Source organism: Lissotriton vulgaris, chromosome 9 (assembly GCF_964263255.1).
Source record: "Lissotriton vulgaris chromosome 9, aLisVul1.2, whole genome shotgun sequence".
Lineage (NCBI taxonomy): Eukaryota > Metazoa > Chordata > Amphibia > Caudata > Salamandridae > Lissotriton > Lissotriton vulgaris.
In genome coordinates this window covers 878,636,067-878,655,092 of record NC_141697.1, presented here as the reverse complement: position 1 = coordinate 878,655,092, position 19,026 = coordinate 878,636,067, and the positions used below count along the sequence as shown (strand labels likewise).

At 46.3% G+C, this 19,026-nt stretch overlaps 1 protein-coding gene across 1 annotated transcript in view; it reads left to right on the top strand.

Annotated features, from left to right (window-relative positions):
- The first annotated feature begins 7,826 nt into the window (after positions 1-7,826).
- The window catches only part of B9D2 (B9 domain containing 2), a 108,633-nt gene continuing 97,433 nt past the window's right edge, over positions 7,827-19,026 (top strand). The window contains exon 1 of the mRNA XM_086938627.1: positions 7,827-8,117. The gene's annotated coding sequence lies outside the window, so the exon portion shown is untranslated. The remainder of the gene's footprint in view (positions 8,118-19,026) is intronic.

Sequence of the window (19,026 nt, the reverse complement as noted above, 5' to 3'; positions counted from 1 at the left end):
TGCAGAACCCTCGATGAGCAATAGAAGTAACCAACCACGACAATTTTATCAACCGGTGCCTTTTTTGGACAGAGGAACCGGCAAACCCAGGGGCCGCTCACGAGGCAACAGATGGGACAATCCTCAACCCAACCAATTTCAAGGCGAAATAACAACGAGAAGGAATGTTTACTGCTGGTAACGGAAGACAAAGACCCTATATACAACTTGTCAGATTACACTTTTTCTACAAGTGAAATTAGAGTTTTAGAAAAAGCCCTTTCCTTCATACTAACTGTAAAAACCAGACTTGACCCAAACAAAACTTATACAACTATTCAGAAAAATGCATCTAAAAATCTTTTTTCAAGAGCAGATGGATATGACTCCGCAGAACTATTCAGGCTTAAAAAATTCTTCAACATTCTTTCCTGGTACAAACAACTTGCCAATTGAATTACTGACATTTGAAAAGAACGTCCTACGTGATCTAGATATTTTTGACAAAAAGATAATCTTCACTAAATGGAATCTACCAAAGAATGAAAAGCTGGCCCTAGATCAACTTGCCGAAAACAAAAATCTGGTAGTTTAGCCCGCCGGTAAAGGTGGTGGAATAGTGTTACTACCATGCGACAAGTATGAAGCAGAGGTATCAAGACAATTATCAGAAGAAAGATAGTACCGAAAGACAAATGAAGACAGGAATAAGAAGATTAAGTCAAAATCGATGACCTTAACAAGTACCGGAGAACAAGAGAGATGGTTATCAAAGAAAGAAGCATTGCATCTAATAAATGAGAACCCCAGGACACCAATACCAAAGATACATATAGATCTAAGCAACCCCCCGGGAAGACCTATTATATCGGGGGTAAATTCAATACTAGAACGACCAGCTAAATATGTCGATGTTTTCTTGAAACCTCTGTTACGCAATACTGTAAGTTACATAAGAGACACCATGGAAGCAATTACTTTTTTGGAAGGTCAACCATTTGAAGAAGAAAATGAAATTCTGGTGACACTGGATATAGTGAGCTTTTGCTCGAACATACAGCAAGAGGCGGGCCTTCAGGCAATCAAAGTCTTCCTAGAAAAACGCGAAAGACCGCATAATGTACCTACTGAATTTCTGTTACAACTAGAAGAGATATGTCTGAAATATAATTTCTTTACCTTTAACGACACCCAATTTTTACAAGTTATGGGAACAGCGATGGGGGTCCTTTTGCACCGGAAATGGCCATAATGTTTATGGCACTCTTTGAAGACAAGTGGATATATAATAACAATCCATATGATGGACACATCAAAATATGGCGTTGATATATCAACGATGTCTTCATGCTCTGGAGAGGACAGGAGGAACAACTCAATGAATTTGTAATCTGGTTGAACAACAGGAACCCAGACATCCAGTTCACATTAAATACAAGCAAAATAGAAATGAATTTTCCAGACCTCCTCATAAAGCATGAAGAAGGACATCTCTATATCACCCTCTATACGAAAAAGACCGACAGGAATACTTTTTTACACTTCTCCAGTTTTCATCAGCGGAATCTTCGAGAAAATTTACCACTAAGTCAGTTCCTCAGGATAAGGAGAACTTGTACAAAGAAGGAAGATTATTTTGAGAACGCCACTGAACTAATAAAAAAAAACTGCTGGCGAGGAATTATCCAAAAAAGCTCCTCAAACAAGCAATGAAAATGGCGTGGTATACTCCCCGAGACTCACTGCTGACTCCCTGAACAAAGAAAGAAGATATGCCCCTCGTGTGTGTCACTACCTTCCCAGGAATAACCAGCAAGGTACAAAAAATTGTTCGAAAGAACTGGAACACAGAAAAAGGTTTAGCACCCTTTACAAAGACACCAATATTTGCATTAAAAAAGAACAGCAGTATAACCCCATCCATGCTCATGCCGAGCTCAGCTCGTCATTCAACACAGTGCTTATGTGCTTATGACGAGCTGAGCCTGTCATGACCACATCCGTTTCTATTGTGGTCCAGCACAGCAGAAAAAGAACTCAAGCAGCCAAGAGGATAAGAGACAAATTGGTAAGGGCAAACACTACAATTAAAAAACAGGATATCTCCCTTAGAACAATGCTGGCTTTACCACCAATTAAAGGACACAGGAAGTGTGGCAAATGTGTCTCCTGTGAAAGCACACTGGAAGGAACAATTTTCACATATGGTAGGAAATATCTAAAACATGAAGATTTCACGAATTGTAATACCCATAATGTCATCTATTGTGTCATCTGTCCATGCGCTAAAGCGTATGTTGGGAAAATAAGTCAACCCATTAAAAAACGCATCTCACATCACCGCTCTCACATTAAATGTAAGACCCCCAATGCACCAATGGTGGCACATTGTGTAGAAAAAGGACATGGCCCCAGTGAAATGAAATGGACTGTGCTACGACATATAACTGGCAACAACATTGACAGTGTGCTCTTCAAAATAGAGGCAAAAACCATTATATTTCTAGGTACAACTGAAAATGGCCTGAATGAAATGTCAGAATTGACAAACTGCGGATAAAAGAACTATGAAACCACATTTCTACCAGCCAGATCCACCCAGATAATTCTGGAATACAGTATAGAGCTGGAGGATCCCTTAAAAACTCACTGGCATTAACTATAAAGATAGGCGGCGGAAAGGAATACCCCTTTATAGTTAACAATTGCTGGACAAAATACCAGAGCAACAGATGTTAAGAAAATAAAGATCAAGTAATATGCCATAAAGCCTTCCGGGTTCTCATAAAGAAGCGGACACCATCGCTCCCATGACATGTCTAATAAGAAAAGGCCGCTATGAAGCACTTTGGCAATGCACACATACAAGCAAAGGAGGACAGTACGCTCCGAGTTATCAACATCATATTGCGTTCCATTCAAGCAACTGGCAATAAAGTTTCTTTGCCCATAAAACAAAATAAGAAGGGGAAATTGCCGTACCCCAGACATGTCCAATAAGAATAGGCCACATCACCCTGGTATCTATCACCATGACAACGTATAAACAAAGGACGTACCTCGTCGTCCCTGCCGTACGTTGAAACTAAGAAGTGTACCGCTTCACTACTAGAAATCAACATAAAGTTCGATATTTTATTGAACTGCATCGTAGTTGAAGAAAATGAAATAATAAATTTCTGCATGGATGGATAATGTATAACAAAACAGACGAAGCTGTTCCAACAATCACGACCAATTAGAAAAAGACCACGTCAGACCGCTACGTAGCACTATGGCAACAAATAAATACAAGCAATGGAGGGAGGGAAGTATTACGTCATCTCCCCCGCCCGAGGAATCGTTGGTTTGCGAAGACGCTGAGGAACTCAAGCAACATGTAGGAGTGAACGAAAGAGCTTCTAGTCAACGTTGGAGAAAAGGTACGAGCGTTTTTGAACACCCGCATTTACTGCAAGCGGAACTTAGATAGCACGCTTTTCAAAATACACGCATGAAACGTAGTATTCAGACAATCTCCCACGGTGAAGCAAGCACGTACGGGGACTTGCCCATAAGTTATATTTGCGATCACGATCCACACAAACGACACCCTATGAAGAAGACAAACAAGGTTTTGTCAGGAAAACGTCTAAAAGATGAAATACACCACTGTGTAAATAATGTCAGGAAACACAAGTAAAGGAGAAAGTACTGTATGGTCCTCCTAGATGGAAACCAACTAAACAATGTTTACTCTTTCACTAGGAAATATACCTCAGATTTTTAGAAGTACGAGTACCGGAAGGATTTTACCTACATCAACCTACAGCAACCGGGTAGGCTCCTGGACTTTTGACCAGTTACTGAAAATGCCTATATGATATGAGACCAATGGAACTGAGACAATATTTTAATTTTACCCGAAACAGGCTGGAAGCCATTGCACCTGCGCATAGCAGTACTAACCGGGTACGTGAGTACACCATTATGTATAAGCTTGTATAGTTAAATCAATGTAATAACACACACTAAAATAAACCATATTACCACCCCCACAGGTGAAAAAGATGTCCTATCTGAAATAAAGTCCAGCCCTGAAGAAGACCTTAACGTAAACAGAGTATCTGGTCCCACCCACATAAGGTCGAAACGCGTTGGCACTGACCATATAGCGGACAGGAGCGAACTAGGAAAAGGAGAGACTGATCTTTCTGGACAACCTAGTGGAAACCATTTATTGTTTCCCTACACTAGCTTGCGAAAATAGCCTCCGACCCTATACAGAACCTCTAATTCAGGATATTCTGAGGACCAAGATATATTTAGTCCCAGGATAGTATGTTTTCAAGCGTATAGGACAAAAAAAGAGAAAAGGCAATTTAATTTGTGAACCAAAAATTCCCTTCAACTCCAATTGTGGAATTGCTTGTTTGGTGTGAAGTGTTAAATATTGTGTATATATATTTTTTGTCCACTTAATTTTGAGTGTACTTAAAAACAATACAACTGTGTATATGTCTTGTATATAAGTGTTTTTGTATATAAATGTTTTTATGTGCTGATACAAAAATAGGAGATGTGTAAATAGATTCAATGAAGGAAATTCTTAAATGAAAATAGTTTATGAAGTAAAATAACAAATATGAGTTGATGCCCCAAGTCAATAAAAAGGACTTTTGTGGCTAAAAAGAAACAGTGTGATCAATGGTACCAGAGGTATTTTGTTTATGAACTTGTAAGTAAACTTACAGTGCCTGAGTTGAGCTCTGCTTTGCAGTCAGTGTCTGCAGTCTGTACAAAGTTGTTTTCAGCATCAGTGAAGCTGCCCCAGACTCCGCTCTGGGGCCTCTCTCACCATACATGCCAACCCTCCCGTTTCAGATGGGAGACTACCAGTTTTAAACCTAATCTTCCGCTTCCTGATTCTTGCATGAAAAAACCTGATTCCTCAGCGGACTTCTGCCGACAGAATGCATCTTGTGTATGCACACTGTGCCAGTATCCTGCTCCTGCAGGCTATAGTGCACAACATTTTGTCATGCTCTCTCTACCTGCCATATAGCTTTCTCCGTGCTCCTGACAGTTAAGGGGGAAAAAACGGTACATTTGCAATTCTGATATCTGATCCTGCAGCAGTGCACTTCCAAGTCCCATACATGACATTAGACCCAATCGATTCAGGTCAATGGGAGAAAAATATTCTCCTGGATATTTTTTAGGTCTTGCCTGCCAATGCGCTTGCGCATTGCTGGCGAGATTATAGTAAGGGCAAAAGAACAGTCTACCAACGGCAGATTAGACACAGTTCATGTGAGACAGGCGCATGCACGAGCCCAGCCGCGTCACACCCCCATTTGTCTGTGCCTCGCATCAGACTTCAAAGGCTGCCGCTCCCCCCATCACACTTCAAAGGCTGCCGTTCCCCTGCGTGCACATCGCACACAACCACTCTCCTACTTCCCCTCCCACGGCCGCTCTTCCCATTCACGCGCTCTGCAGGTCACCATTTGCCAGCATGCGGCCTCTAGCGCTTTCATCCCTATCACTCCCCCCTCTCTTACTTCCCCTCCCACCTCCCAAACAGCATTGAGCCGCAGACTTGTTTTTAATCTTGCCTCCCCCTGGGATCCTCATGCACCCTTGGATCTTAATGAATGCAATCAGGCGCCGTGCTGCCTATAGCACAGCGCCTGGTTTCATGGTATTTTTTTTTTAATTAATGTGCTCGGGTGCCGTGCTCCCTAGCATGGCGCCAGGTTTTATGTCTTTTTTCGAAATTAATGTGCTCGGGCGCTGCACCTCCTAGCACGGCGCCCGGTTTCATGTTTATTTTTTAATTTAATGTGCTCAGACACCGCACTGCCTAGCACTGTGCCCGGTTTCATAGTTTTTTTAATTCTTTTGCTCTGGCGACACGCTGCCTACCACAGTGCCCGGTTTCATTAAAAAAAATAAAAAATAAACTTTCCTGCCTTTCGAGCCTTTTTGCCAGTTTGCCTTTTCCATCTGACTCAGTAGTTTTTTTCTACCAGCTAATGCTTTGTCAGCCTCTTTATTTTCTAGCCCCTTCAATAACCTGCATGCCTCCCTGATGATCTGCTTCCCCTGCCGACGCATCCTCTTCCTCACTGGTGCCATTGTATCTGCCCGACCTATCCCCCCTTTTAGCATGTTCTCTCCTCTCTTCTCTCTCTCCAGTCCTCTCTTGTCTCCAGCTCTCACCTCAACCCTTAATAACTCTTGTCCTTCCACCCTTAGACACTGTCATCTTTCTCCCAGTTTGCTCCCCCTCTCTACCTCCGCCACCCTTCAGTGTCCTCAATGCTTTTCACACTTGGCGGAGCCCTTTGACTCCCTCAGCGCAGAGTTACTTTTTTGATTGCATCGCTGCCTTTAAAGGTTGCAAATTCCCAGGTTTCACCGCCACTTTCCTTTTCACCATCACATCTCTACAACAGTCCAGTTCACAATCATCACCACATCTCACCAGGGCCTTTCATTGCAAGTACATCAGTCAAATCCCAGGAGGGCTTTCCTTTACAACACCATTCCTAATCTGACCTCAGCATGCCTTGCCTTTTTATTATCACTCATCTATTTTTCGCCCTCGCTCACTCTATCTATCGCCCTCCCTCTATCTATCTATCACCCTCCCTCTATCTATCGCACTCACTCTATCTATCGCATCACCACAGCATCACTCAGGGGCACCACAACATCACTATGCGCTACCACAGCATCATTCTGTGCAACCATTCAACACAACTCGTTCAAATATGTTCTCTCAATGTTTCAAGCTTTATTACAAATGTCACAAAAAGATGTTAATATTTCACTTCTGTTCTTGGATTTTCGTCACAATAAAATACACTGAACATAATCTTCACAAAAGTTATTTACAAAAGTTTAAGCTATTGCCATTATAAATTACAATAACTTTTATTTAAGTATTAATTATTAAAAATAAATAAAAGCCATTGTAATATCAATACATCTAAATCATGTACATACAACACATATTGCATTACAAATGCTATAGGTGTCACATTTGCCAAAGCTAAAACTATTGGCATTGTAAATGACAACGCTATTAATTTAGCTATTTTCAAAACCAACACATAAATACAAAATTTGTCATTTACAATACCAATAGCTCAAACTTTCCTAATGAGAGACCTATTGCATTGCAAATGCTTGTTTTAATCTCCCATTTGCCTCGTCTAAAATGTTGACATATATGTCGATCACTTCCTAGTGCCCTTCCATTTCTTATGTTTTTGCAGAGAAGTTTGAAGATCTTAAGAGTTTCTATAGTTGCTCAAATGGGTGTAATTTCTTATATTTATACGTTTCCTGGGCTTCATTGCTTGATTTTTGCTTGCGAGAAAGAATTTCTCATAGTCCTTGAATGGCACTCATAATTACACTGAAATTATCACACATAAAAAATCTGAAAACTTGGCAGCCTATGAAGAGGGAAGTGGGAGCTTTTAAAAACTATAATCGTGTTAAAAGTATTCTCCCGGCCCCCCGTTAACTTCTATTGACGCAGAGGCAATTTCAGGCGGATAACGGACAAATTACATCCTTTTTGGGGTGATGAAAAAATCGTGAGACTTCTGCCGAAATCGGGTGTATTGGCATGGATGGCAATAACACTGCAGTAACGATGAAATCCGCAGCATATTAAACAGAAAACGCATTGCACGGCGCTTCTTCCACCAACATGGCGCCACAGCGGTCCCACGTAATGCTTAAATGCACGTCACTCTAGTCTTGCTGCTTTAAATGCTCTGTGTGCCGCCTTAAACCAATAGAAAACGCTAAGACGTAGATCGCCTCGCGTTGCTGGGCACCCGATTATTGTAGTCATAAAGCCTAGCCCGCTCGAAAAGGGGTGGGACCTTAGGGTTAGAGTCGCTGAGCGAAGTAAGAAGTCAGACTATTGCGAGGCTTCGGCCTCCGTTGTGTGCACCCTCAACAAAACTGTTGTTCGGCTGGAGTTATCTAAGTAGAACGGGAGCCAAACAAAGGAGGAGGACGGCTGAGGATCTATGGTGTGGTGCATTGGAAAAGCTGCGAGACGTTCTCAGAGAAGTTATATGAGAGACAGCAAAGAGGAGAGAAGCTGCGGGTGGCCTGGGGGAAATCCGTTGGTAAGAGTTTCTAAAGACTGGCAATGTAGTGGGGAGGTATATCTAGGGGTCACTAGAAGATGCCAATACACTCAAGTGATTAATAGGGTCCATGGGAGGGGTACTTTGGTTACTTTTCTGTGACATTGAGATTGCTTACTTGGAACCACCATTTTACGTCTGATACATCTTCGGCAGTCATACCTTTTTGACCAACTGCACTTTATTGGAATTTTTGAAAGAGGTGTAGACAGTCGGTAAACTACACCTACCACAGTGCAACGTTTCACGAATCATAAAGCTGGTAGTTGCTTTAATGTGTCCTACATAACATTGCTCAAAGGATTTAGCTTTTCCCTGTGCGAGTCCAATTTTTTTTCTTTACATTCTAGGATTTATAGACATGTGATTCCAATACAAAATTAGGACTGTTATGTGGGCAAAACCGTGGGTGACTGCAGGCCCGGCTATCGCTAGGGTGGATAGCGCGGGGGCAGATCGCTCGGCAGCAGCAGGACAAGTCTCTCAGCCCAGGCGTAAATGCTAGCCGGAAGTGACGCCTCGAGCGGTCTGCGGATGTAGGAATGCGTGCGTGCGTAAAAACCACTACAATGCAAACATTACATCTCTATCCAACTCAGTTCTTTTGAATGTCTTTTCTGTCCGGACCTCAGTAGCGCCTCCTGGCGTATGGGTCTCACTCGCAGACAAAGTCTCTCAATCTCTGGCTTGGACGAGGGTTTGGCCTCAGATGATCTCGCTGTGAGCCAATGCGCCCATCTTTGGTGGATTGACCCGGGCTCCCTGGGTCAGCCTCTCCAGATGGAGACGGAGAGGGGTCCGGGGTTTCCCTGGATGGGCTGAGGGTCGGCGCTCCGGTATCCTCTTCGACTGGGTCCTCGGGTTGCGACATCGGGCGTGGGACAATAGTCTCCGAGCGGTCGTCTGGCGAGACTTCTTTAAACCACAATGCGTTCCGGGACACCTCCTCCGCTCCTCTGCGATCGGTTATCATTGAGCCACGAGTTGCAGTGACGGTCCAGGTCCCTGGTTCGTACCTCGTCAGGAATTTTCCTCCTTGACGTCGGTTCAGTAGGATGACAGTCGCTCCGGGTATGAGTCTCCGAGGGGTGGCCCGCCGGTTGACCTCTTGATTCTGCCTCCTTCGCCGTTCTTGTGTCCTCTCGGCATTGAGGGGAGAAGGCGTCCACCCCGGCGTGGCAGGGAGGAGGTCCCGCCTTGGTCCTTGCAGCATCAGGGCCCAGGGGCTCCTTTGGGTGGTGCAGTGCGGGGTACTCCAGTATTCCCTCAGGAACTCATATAGTCGGTGCTCAGGATCCGCTTGTTCGACGGTGGAGATTCGGAACACCTTGTTTAAGGTTCGCATGAATCTCTCGGGCCATTGGGGGGTGATGCGTTGATGGGCGATCCCTCGTTGCTGAAGGAACGTTGCCAACTCAGTCCCTTGGAATGGGGGTCCATTGTCGCTGCGGACCTCTTGCGGGAACCCGAACATTGCACACGTTTTCTCAAGGACGGGACCTACGTGGCTGAAGGCTGTTGACGCCATGGGGCCCACTATGGGGTTCTACGAGTAGGCGTCAACGATGACCAGGGTATGCCGACCTCCTGGGAAGCTGGCGAAATCCATGCTGATTTTTGACCACGGAGCGGTGCAGGCTTCTTCGGTGAGGATGGGTAGTGGCTTCTCTGGACCACCCGTCATGTGGCATGGCAGGCATTGCTTGACCCATTCCTCCACCATTTCTTCCAACTCCGGGAACCATACCTTTTCCCTCATGCACGACTTCATCTTGACAACACCTTGATGCCCTCCATGAGCCAGTTGGACTGCTCGTTGCTTGAGGCTTTGCGGGATCACCAGCCAGTGCCCTCTCATGAGGATGCCTTCCTCGGTGGCGCTCAGCTCGTGGCGGACTCGCCACATCTTGGTGAGCAGTTCCCTCTCGCCAGGTGCCCACCTGTTTGCTTCCCGCAGGTAGTCGGTCCAGGAACCCCCTTGTACCTCGTGGGTGGTCTTGCGGTACACAGCGTCGGTGACGGCGGCCTCCTTTACTTCCTCCAGGGACATGCGTTGGGGGCTTCGCAGTCGTCGTCTCCCTCGGGTTGAACTACTGGAGCTGGGTGTCTGGCAGGAAGTCAGCGGGGTTCTTGGATCCAGGGCGGTACAAGACTTCCATCTCATAGGGTTGCAGCTTGACCGCCCACCGCTCGATCCTTGGTGGGGGATGGGGAGCTGTCCCCTTGAAGAGAGGTACTAGCGACTGGTGGTCAGTCACCATGGTGAAGGGTTGTCCGCGGAGATAGAGGTGAAAGTGCTTGCAGGCCCATTTCATGGCGAGCGCCTCTTGTTCTATCTGGGTGTACCTGGCTTTGGTCGGGGTGAGGGCCTTGCTGGCAAAGGCTAGTGCGGCCCACTGGCTGGGCGTCTGCTCTTGGGTGAGCACTGCTCCAAGTCCTAACGGGCTCGCGTCCACCAGTACTTCCGTCGGCTTGGCTGGATCGAAGTATGCAAGGGTGTCCTTCTCCAAGAGGGCGTCTTTTATGCCTTGGAATGCTTCTTCGGTCGGGCCCCATTGCCAGCTGGCATCCGTCTTGGTGAGGGCTCGGAGCGGCTCGCTCCTGGTCGCGAGGCCGGGTATGAATCGCCCGCAGTAGGTGGCCATACCCAGGAAGCTCCTCACCTCCGTCGGCGTGGTCGGGGCCGGGGCGTTCTTGATGGCCTGGGATATCCTTGGGTCGACTTGGATGCCTTCCTGGTTGAACAAATACCCGAAGAATTCCAGCGAGGGCTGAAAGAATTGGCATTTCTCCCGATGAAGGTTCGCTCCGTATGCACTTAGACGCTTCAGGGTCTTGCAGAGATGTTTGTGGTGATCCGCGGCGGTGGCAGAATGGATCAGTATATCATCGCTCACATTGAGCACCCCTGGTAATCCCGACAGTAGCTCCCTGATGGTGTTCTGGAACACTTCTGCCGCGGAGGATATGCCGAAATTTAGTATCCTATATCTCCGGAGGCCCAGGTGGGTGCTGAACGTCGTGATGAACCGGCTCTCTTCCGCCAGGGGTAGTTGATGGTACCCCGCATTTAGGTCGATCTTGGAGAACCATTTGAACCCGTTGACATCAGCAATGATATCGTCCATCGTGGGCGTAATATGGCGTTCTCTCTTTGTCGCCCGGTTGGGCAGCCGCATGTTTATGCAGAGGCGGATAGCCCCGGGTTGTTTGGGCTTCTCCGCGATGACCATCGGTGACACCCACGGGGTAGGTCCGGACACTTTTTCGATGACCCCTTGCTTCTCTGGTTCCAGTTTGACCAGCGACCATAGGTGGAACGGGACTCGTCGATGCCGCAGGGCGACGGGGGTGACCGTTTTGTCTATGTGCAGCTTGACATGCTCGCACTTGATGCAGCCTAGCTCTTGGAACAGCCCCAGAAACGGTGCTAGAAGCTCTTCGACTTGGTACGTTCTGATTCGTCTGGCGAACGCAATCAGTTTCAGGTCTTCGTCCGTGTTGCTACTCAGGAGATTGTCGGCTTCCCTGTCAATGATGTGGACAGTGGCGGTCACTTCCTGGTTGTTCCCTCCTTTATGGGCACCACCATTTTCCCTTTTAGCGGCAGCGGCGTGTCTGACACGTAGGCGAATATTCTGGTCTTGGACGGGACCACTGGCGGCCGAGGGCGTAGCCTTCGGTACTGCTGGAGGCCCATGACGTTGACTGTGGCCCCCGTGTCAATGACGGCTTGCACATCCTTTCCTGCTACCTGGACGACACAGGTTGGCTGAGGTCTTCGTCGTTGTTTGAGTTCTTTGGCAAACAATACCACGTAGGCCTCCGCGTCGTCATCATCTGAGGAGTCTTTTACGGTTGGCAAGTACCTCACCGGTTTCATCGGCGCTTCGCTTGGTGTCTCCTCATCTGTGATCGCTAGCTGTCGGACGGCTCTGGCCGATGGTCTCTGTCCTCTGAAGTTCCTGGTGCTGTTACGCCACCGGCATACTGCCGCAAAGTGGTTCGGGATACCACAGTTTGTGCACGTCTTGCCCTGAGCCGGGCAGTCTTTGGCGGCATGAGGTTCATGGCCGCAGTATCCGCACTTGGTCCGGAGTGCTTCTGTTCTGGGCTTTCGGAACTGGTCGCTCCTTTGTTTCGGCCTCACCGTGTCGGCCCCTTTTGTTTTGATGGTTTCCATTTTTCCTTGGGGCTTGGTCAGCGCCTGATCCATGGCCGTGGCTCGAGCATCCGATAAGACATGTGACCTCGCGAGTATCAGGATGTCTTCAAGAGTGATGCCGGGTTTCCTGAGTATGATTCCGCGTAGCGTCTTGTCACGACACCCTTATATGAGCTGCCTTCGGATGGCTTGTTGCTGGTTGATGTCGGTGCATGTGCTGGCGAGCTCTCGGACGCGGGAATAGAACGTGTCCATGGTCTCGCCTTCTCTCTGGCGTGCTTGGCCTAATTTGAACACCTCGAAATCTGGGTTCAGTTGCGGGTCGAAGTGGTTGATGAGCGCATTGACAGCACCAATGTAGTCATCAACCGTCCCGGTGTTGGGGAGGTGTTAAAATAACTTGAATATTTAGTCTCCGGCATAATGGAGGAGGAGGGACCTCTTGACTGTCGTGTCCTTTTCTCGAGTCGCGCTGAACTAATTATCTAGCCGTTCTATCCAGATCTTCCATCTTGGGGCTGCTGTCGCTGGGTTTTCTAACTCGCTGAAGGGTGGTAGGACCCCAGACGCGGCATGTTGAAAGGGAATGCGAACTGTTGTGGCCTCCTCCTAGTCTACCATGGCTGCCAGCTGAGGTAGGGCCTCTGGCTGTTGTGCTTTCTCTCTGGGCCGGCCACGTGGTGCGGGACGCGGCGTCGGCGTTCGCCCGTTGGGGGGGGTTAAGGTGACCGTTTCTTGCGCCCCCACTCCTTACTGTCTGGTTCTTGCCGTCGCGGTTCGTCCTCTCCTTTTCCTCGCTCTCCTTGTCCTCTTCGCCGGTGAGCAGGGCCTCTGTGGCTACTCTTGCGCCGTCTGTGGAACCGCTAGGCCACTCCAGTGGTGTCAGGCCGGTGTTATCTGCTGAGCAGGGCGGATGGGCACCTCCAGCAGCGTGCCCGACGTCTGCAGGCTGTCTTGTGCGCTTCTGGAGCACAAATTCTGAATCTCGCGCGAGATGCGTGAGGTTCGGAACCCCTTCTTTCTCCGCGCACGCAAGATGCGTGGGGAATGGCACAGCGTCGCACACCGGCCGAGCAGCGTGTGCAGGGAGGCGGGAGGCTGCACCGGGAGAGCAGCAGAGGCAGTGCAGGTGAGGTCTGGGTGGCGGGAGGTGGCAGGCAGGTCCACAGCAGATCCCCACTTAGCTCCAGGCAGGGGTAGCAGGCCACACCACGAGGAGGCACCGGCAGCACGGTGAGGCGGGGCGGAGCCGCGCAAGGGAGAGGAGCGCTCCGGTGGCCATGGTAAGGCACGGGCGAGGGTTGGGCCCCCTCCGCTCGTCGCCAGTGTTATGTGGGCAAAACCGTGGGTGACTGCAGGCCCAGCTATCGCTAGGGTGGATAGCGCGGTGGCAGATCGCTCGGCAGCAGCAGGACAAGTAACTCAGCCCAGGCGTAGATGCTAGCCGGAAGTGACGCCTCGAGCGGTCGTCTTTCCATTTATTGACTCCCCGCAGGCCACGCCTGGCCTGCGGATGTAGGAATGCGTGCGTGCGTGCGTAAAAACAACTACAATGCAAACATTACAAGGACTACAAGCCCCAAAATCCAAATGAAAGCCCAGGACTGAATGCATTGCTCACAGTTGTACCTCGGAAATGTAAGAGCTCCACATTTGGCCACTTTTCAGCCGTGCACAATGGAAGCTCTCTGTTAAAAAATCACAATACACCGATTAAGTCAGACGATTTGTTTGTTTCCTGGGTCCTGCCTCTAACTCCTCTTGCCTCTGGCTCCTGTCGGATGCCTCCACTTGCCAACTTTCTATCGTGCCCTCTCAGAACGGGGCTGAACCATAAGGATAGGAGCAAAGGGGGAACAGAGGAAAAGGTATCAAGGGGAAGAAAGAGTGGAAAGAAATGGGAAAAAAACACCAAGATTATAACGCATCTTCCTTTCCATAGAAATTTACCAAAAAGAACAGATTTAATACAGCTTATTTCATTACATAGCCTTTTGCCATTACAGGAGACCTTATAGCTCTTTTACTCCTCTTACGTTTGGCACACTTCTAGTCTTGTCACTCGTGGCTTGAATAGAAAATGGACCAGTCTGTCCATGCTCCACTTCCTACCATCTGCCATGGTGACTATGTTTCTACCAACATCACTTATCTCTTCAGGATCATAATATTTGTTGTATCTACTTGTGCTGGAGGTAGGCTTCTTGACCAGTGCTCGCTGTCCAACTTTCCACTTGAATGGCTTTGTTCTCCATCTATGATCATACTCCTGTTTGTATCTATTCTGATGGCTGAGGATCCTCTCTTGAGTATTTTTCTTGTCACACATAAAGGTATTGTCTTCAAACAACCAATTAGGCGTAAGTTTGGATCCTGGTTTATGCCCTTTTAAGAAACAAAATGGGGAATAGCTGGTTACACTGTTAGGGGTTATAGCCTGCAACCAAATCATGTATTTGATGTATTGGATAATAGGTTTGTGAGAAGCTATGGCCAGCTGTAAAGCGTCTTTTATCATTCTGTTGCAGCGTTCTACCAACCCATTAGCATGGGGGCAATACAACAGTGTAGATGTGTTTTATTGCTAAGCTGACCAAAAACTCTTTCATCTCTTCTGAAAGAACTGAACCCCATTGTCAGTAATGAGAGTATGTGGTATACCTTCATTGAAAAATATGTTTGATAGGAACATTTTGATGGCCTTGGGTCTACCTTGTTGACAAACTAGATGGAAATCCATTTGGAATAATAATCAACTAACACTAGAATTAATTTTTCTTGCAACCCCATTATTTGTAAAGGCCCTATGATATCTAAACCCAGTTTTCCGAGGCCTTGATGGGAACTTGTACAGGTTCAAGGGGAGTTCTTCTGGTGCATTCAGTCTTATCACTGATTCCACATGCATAACAACCCTTGCCTAAATCTTATAACCATAGCGTAACTTGCTTATCATAAGGCTCCTCACCAAATGGCCTTCATGAGCCAAATCACATATGCGTTTTCTGAGGTTCTTAGGAGGTATTATTTTATCAGATTTAAAAATGTTGGAACCTACAATGGACAATTCCTCTCTAACATTCCATAAGGAAGGTTCCCACACTTAGTGGGCCAACCATTCTGGATTTTTTCTCTTACTGCTGCAAGCGTAGTATCATCTTTATATGATGACTTCCATTCATTCTCCAGAATAGCAGGAATCGAAACCTGAAGAACCTCAAACTCTTCCATGTTGTCATCATTGGGCATGTCAACGGGAAGCCGTGAAAGAAAATCGGCAACCTGATTTTTGTTGCCTGGTACATACTCTATGGTATAATTGTAACTTTGTAGAGAAACCAACCATTTGCCAATTCTAGGTGAAATCTTTTCAATGTCTTTAGAAGTAAACAAAGAAACTAAAGGCTTGTGGTCTGTTTTTAATTTGAATGGTAGTCCCCACAGAAAATATTTGAAGTGATTAGTAGCCCAGACGCACAAAAGAGCTTCTTTCTCAATGGTTGAATAGTTAATCTCTGCCTCTTTTAGAGTTCTAGAGGCAAAGGCTATTACCTTTTCTTTGCCATTACGAAACTGAGAAAGTGTGGCAACAATACCTCTATTACTGGCATCTGTGGTAAGGACCGTGTCTTTGGTGCAGTCAAAATTCCCTGTGCAGGGTGCAGTGGCTATTGCTCTTTTAAGATTAGAAAAGGCTTGATCATGGACTGGTAACCAGACATATTTACTTTCTTTTTTTCAATAAATCTCTAATGGATTGTACCAAATCTGAAGATTTTTAAATAAATTTAGACATGTAATCTGCTAGACCTAGGAATGATTTGATTTCTTCTTTATTTTCTGGTATGGGGCTTTGACCACTGACTCTATCAAGTCCATTTTAGGTTTAATCCCTTCACTGGAGAGAGTATATCCCAGGAAATCTACTGAAGCCACTCCAATCTTGCATTTCCCTCTTTTTATGGTTAGACCTGCTTCTGAGTTTGTCACATACCCTTCTCAAATTGAAATCATGTTCCGTCTCACTGGACCCATAGATAAGAATATTGTCCTGGAAGCAGAAAGACGTTTCCACATATGCCAGGATATGTTGCATTATCCTTTTTAAGGCGGATGCGGCAGAAACCAGTCCAAATGGCATTCTCAGAAATGTATATGTTCCAAACGGTGTGGTAAACGAAGTTAGTGCTTGTGATTCTGGGTGTAAAGGTACCTGATTATAAGCTGATGTAAGATCTAACGCCAAAAAGAACTTGGCTCCATTAATGACGGACAACATCTCATTGATCTTGGGGAGTGGGTACCTGGCAACTCACGTACTTGCATTTAAACTTCTAAGGTCTACACAAACGCGAATGTCTGCACTGGTCTTTTTAGAAGTAATCACAATGGGGGCTACCCATTCAGAGTTTTCCACTGCTTGTATGATTCCCTGATTCACCAATTTCTTAAGTTCTTTTTACTAAGGTTCTCGCAATAGCAATGGTACTGATCTGGTTTTATGCGCTACAGGAACAGCATCTTTTTTCAGCTTTATTTTGTGTTCATATTTTTTAATACTCCTATCTGATCAGAAAAAACTTCTGGAAATTCCTCACATATACCCCCACCAGTTAAGGATCTGTCTACCAATAAAACGTGTTCTTTGTTGTTGGGGTCTAGAGTGATCAAAACAAAGAAGGCCTGTCCCACCAAACACTTCTATTATTTAGTTAGGCTGCAGGTACTCAAAGGGTGTGTTTATAACCTTATCACTACCCCTACCCTTCTAAATCAAGGCTCTTTAGTTCCTGCACAAGTGTCACTTTTTGTCGCAGTACAAACAAGGTAAGGTAAAAAATACCACAATACCATCACCAAAACACAAAAAATTGTGAGGAAAGAGAGTGAGCACCTCACGGTAGAACCACCAATGGGGTTATCTGGCTAGCAGATGCCAGTGTACCCACGTATCATCATCGGTTGCTCACTCTCATAGAAGTGGAAAGGAAAAGACAAAAACGGACACGTGGAGGGAAAGGACACACAACATGTACTAATCCTTTTCTTCCTGAACAGATAAATGAAGCTCGATTCCGTGCCCCAGCGAATAATAGATTGCAATCGCTGTTTCAAGTGTACCTCATCACCATAACCCCTGTGAGACAAAGAAAAAGTGCATCTCACACATTAAAATTGCAGAACTCACTGACCACTCCTGTATTTATTCTGGGTTGTGAGTGCTCCAAATTAAAACGCCCCACATTGAACCAACTTTCATGTGAGACTATATCGCCAACATGTTTCGTTGCTATACTCTAAGCAACTTCAGTGGGCAAAGAGGGGTCTAGCGCTTTTAAAATTCCACTTATATTTAGTTAGACCTGAGGGTTGCATATCAACTGCATACCTGCTACCTTACTCAGATGGATAACCGTGTCACCAAGATCACGTATCTTAGCCGAAACCCGCCACTGGTCAAGGTTTCCCAGCTGGCAACACACACTCCGTCACTCAGCCACAGTTAGTCGGGTTAAGGCCCCATATTTGGCATCCATATGTGGCCACGGCCAAACACTTTGCTTTATAAACCTTAATAATGGCTTCAACTGGTCTACCTCCCAGTTTTTTGGCAAACCCCATAAGGCCCGAAACACTCCTACTAAAAGCCACACTACAGCTTGTGTTTTGAGGGCGCCATGTGCCCTTTTCGTTGAATACTACCCCAAGATAGGGAAACGAGGAGACCCTACATACCACTTCATTATTACAATAAAAGCTTTTTGATTTCTCCTTATTTTTTCCCCTCCCTGCAATTAGCACCTGGGACTTTTTTGCATTTACCTTGAGGTCAAAGTTGCTCATGAAGGTACCAAAGGCATTCAACAGTTTTTGGAGGGCCACCCCGGTACGAGCCATAAGTACAGCGTCATCCGCGTATAGGAGAACTGGTATAACCTGTTCCCCCATACGCGGAATGTCCGGGGAAACCTCTCCCAGCTCAGTCTCAAGGGCGTTTATGTAGAGGGTAAACAACAGGGGTGCCAAAATGCACCCCTGCCTTACCCCTCTTTCAGATCTAAATGGCCTAGTGCATCGCCCCTCAGTATTCACTCTAATTTTTGCGGAGAGATTCGTGTGTAGGTTTGCCAAGAAATGTACTAAGGGGGATCAAGACCCAGGGGTGGGGAATTTATATCGCCCGACGCCCGGAACATGTGGATTTTAGTCAGAGACAAGAAGTTTTAAACTCTATTTTGTCCGATGGGCAAGCAGACATTCTTTCTACACTGCTACGGACTGTCAATTATTTTTAACGAGCAGCCTAAAATTCCTTGTCTGTAACTGTTTTTTTTAACCCGTAAATACGGTAAACAGAACCAGCACTGAGGCGATTCTGAATACAATCTATGAGAAACGTGGAGGCAAATCTCGCCAGTGGAAGGAAATGTTTTACACTCTCTGATTTGCTGGAAACCAGAGTCTGTTCTCGAGGCTGAGATCAGCTGTTGAGTTTAGTAAACGTGTGGACTTTTAGCCCCTCTCTTCGATGGTGTACTCGGTTAGGAACTTATAATATGTTCTTTTTTTCTTTGGCGTGCAGTTGTCCTATTTGGTTTAAAAATGAAAGGGGCCTAGAATTAAACACCACCAAAACGAAATTCATGTTCCTCAATCAGCAGTCCTCTTTTAAGGGTGTAATAAAATACAAAGGAACACCCCTAGAAAGAGTGGACTCTTTTT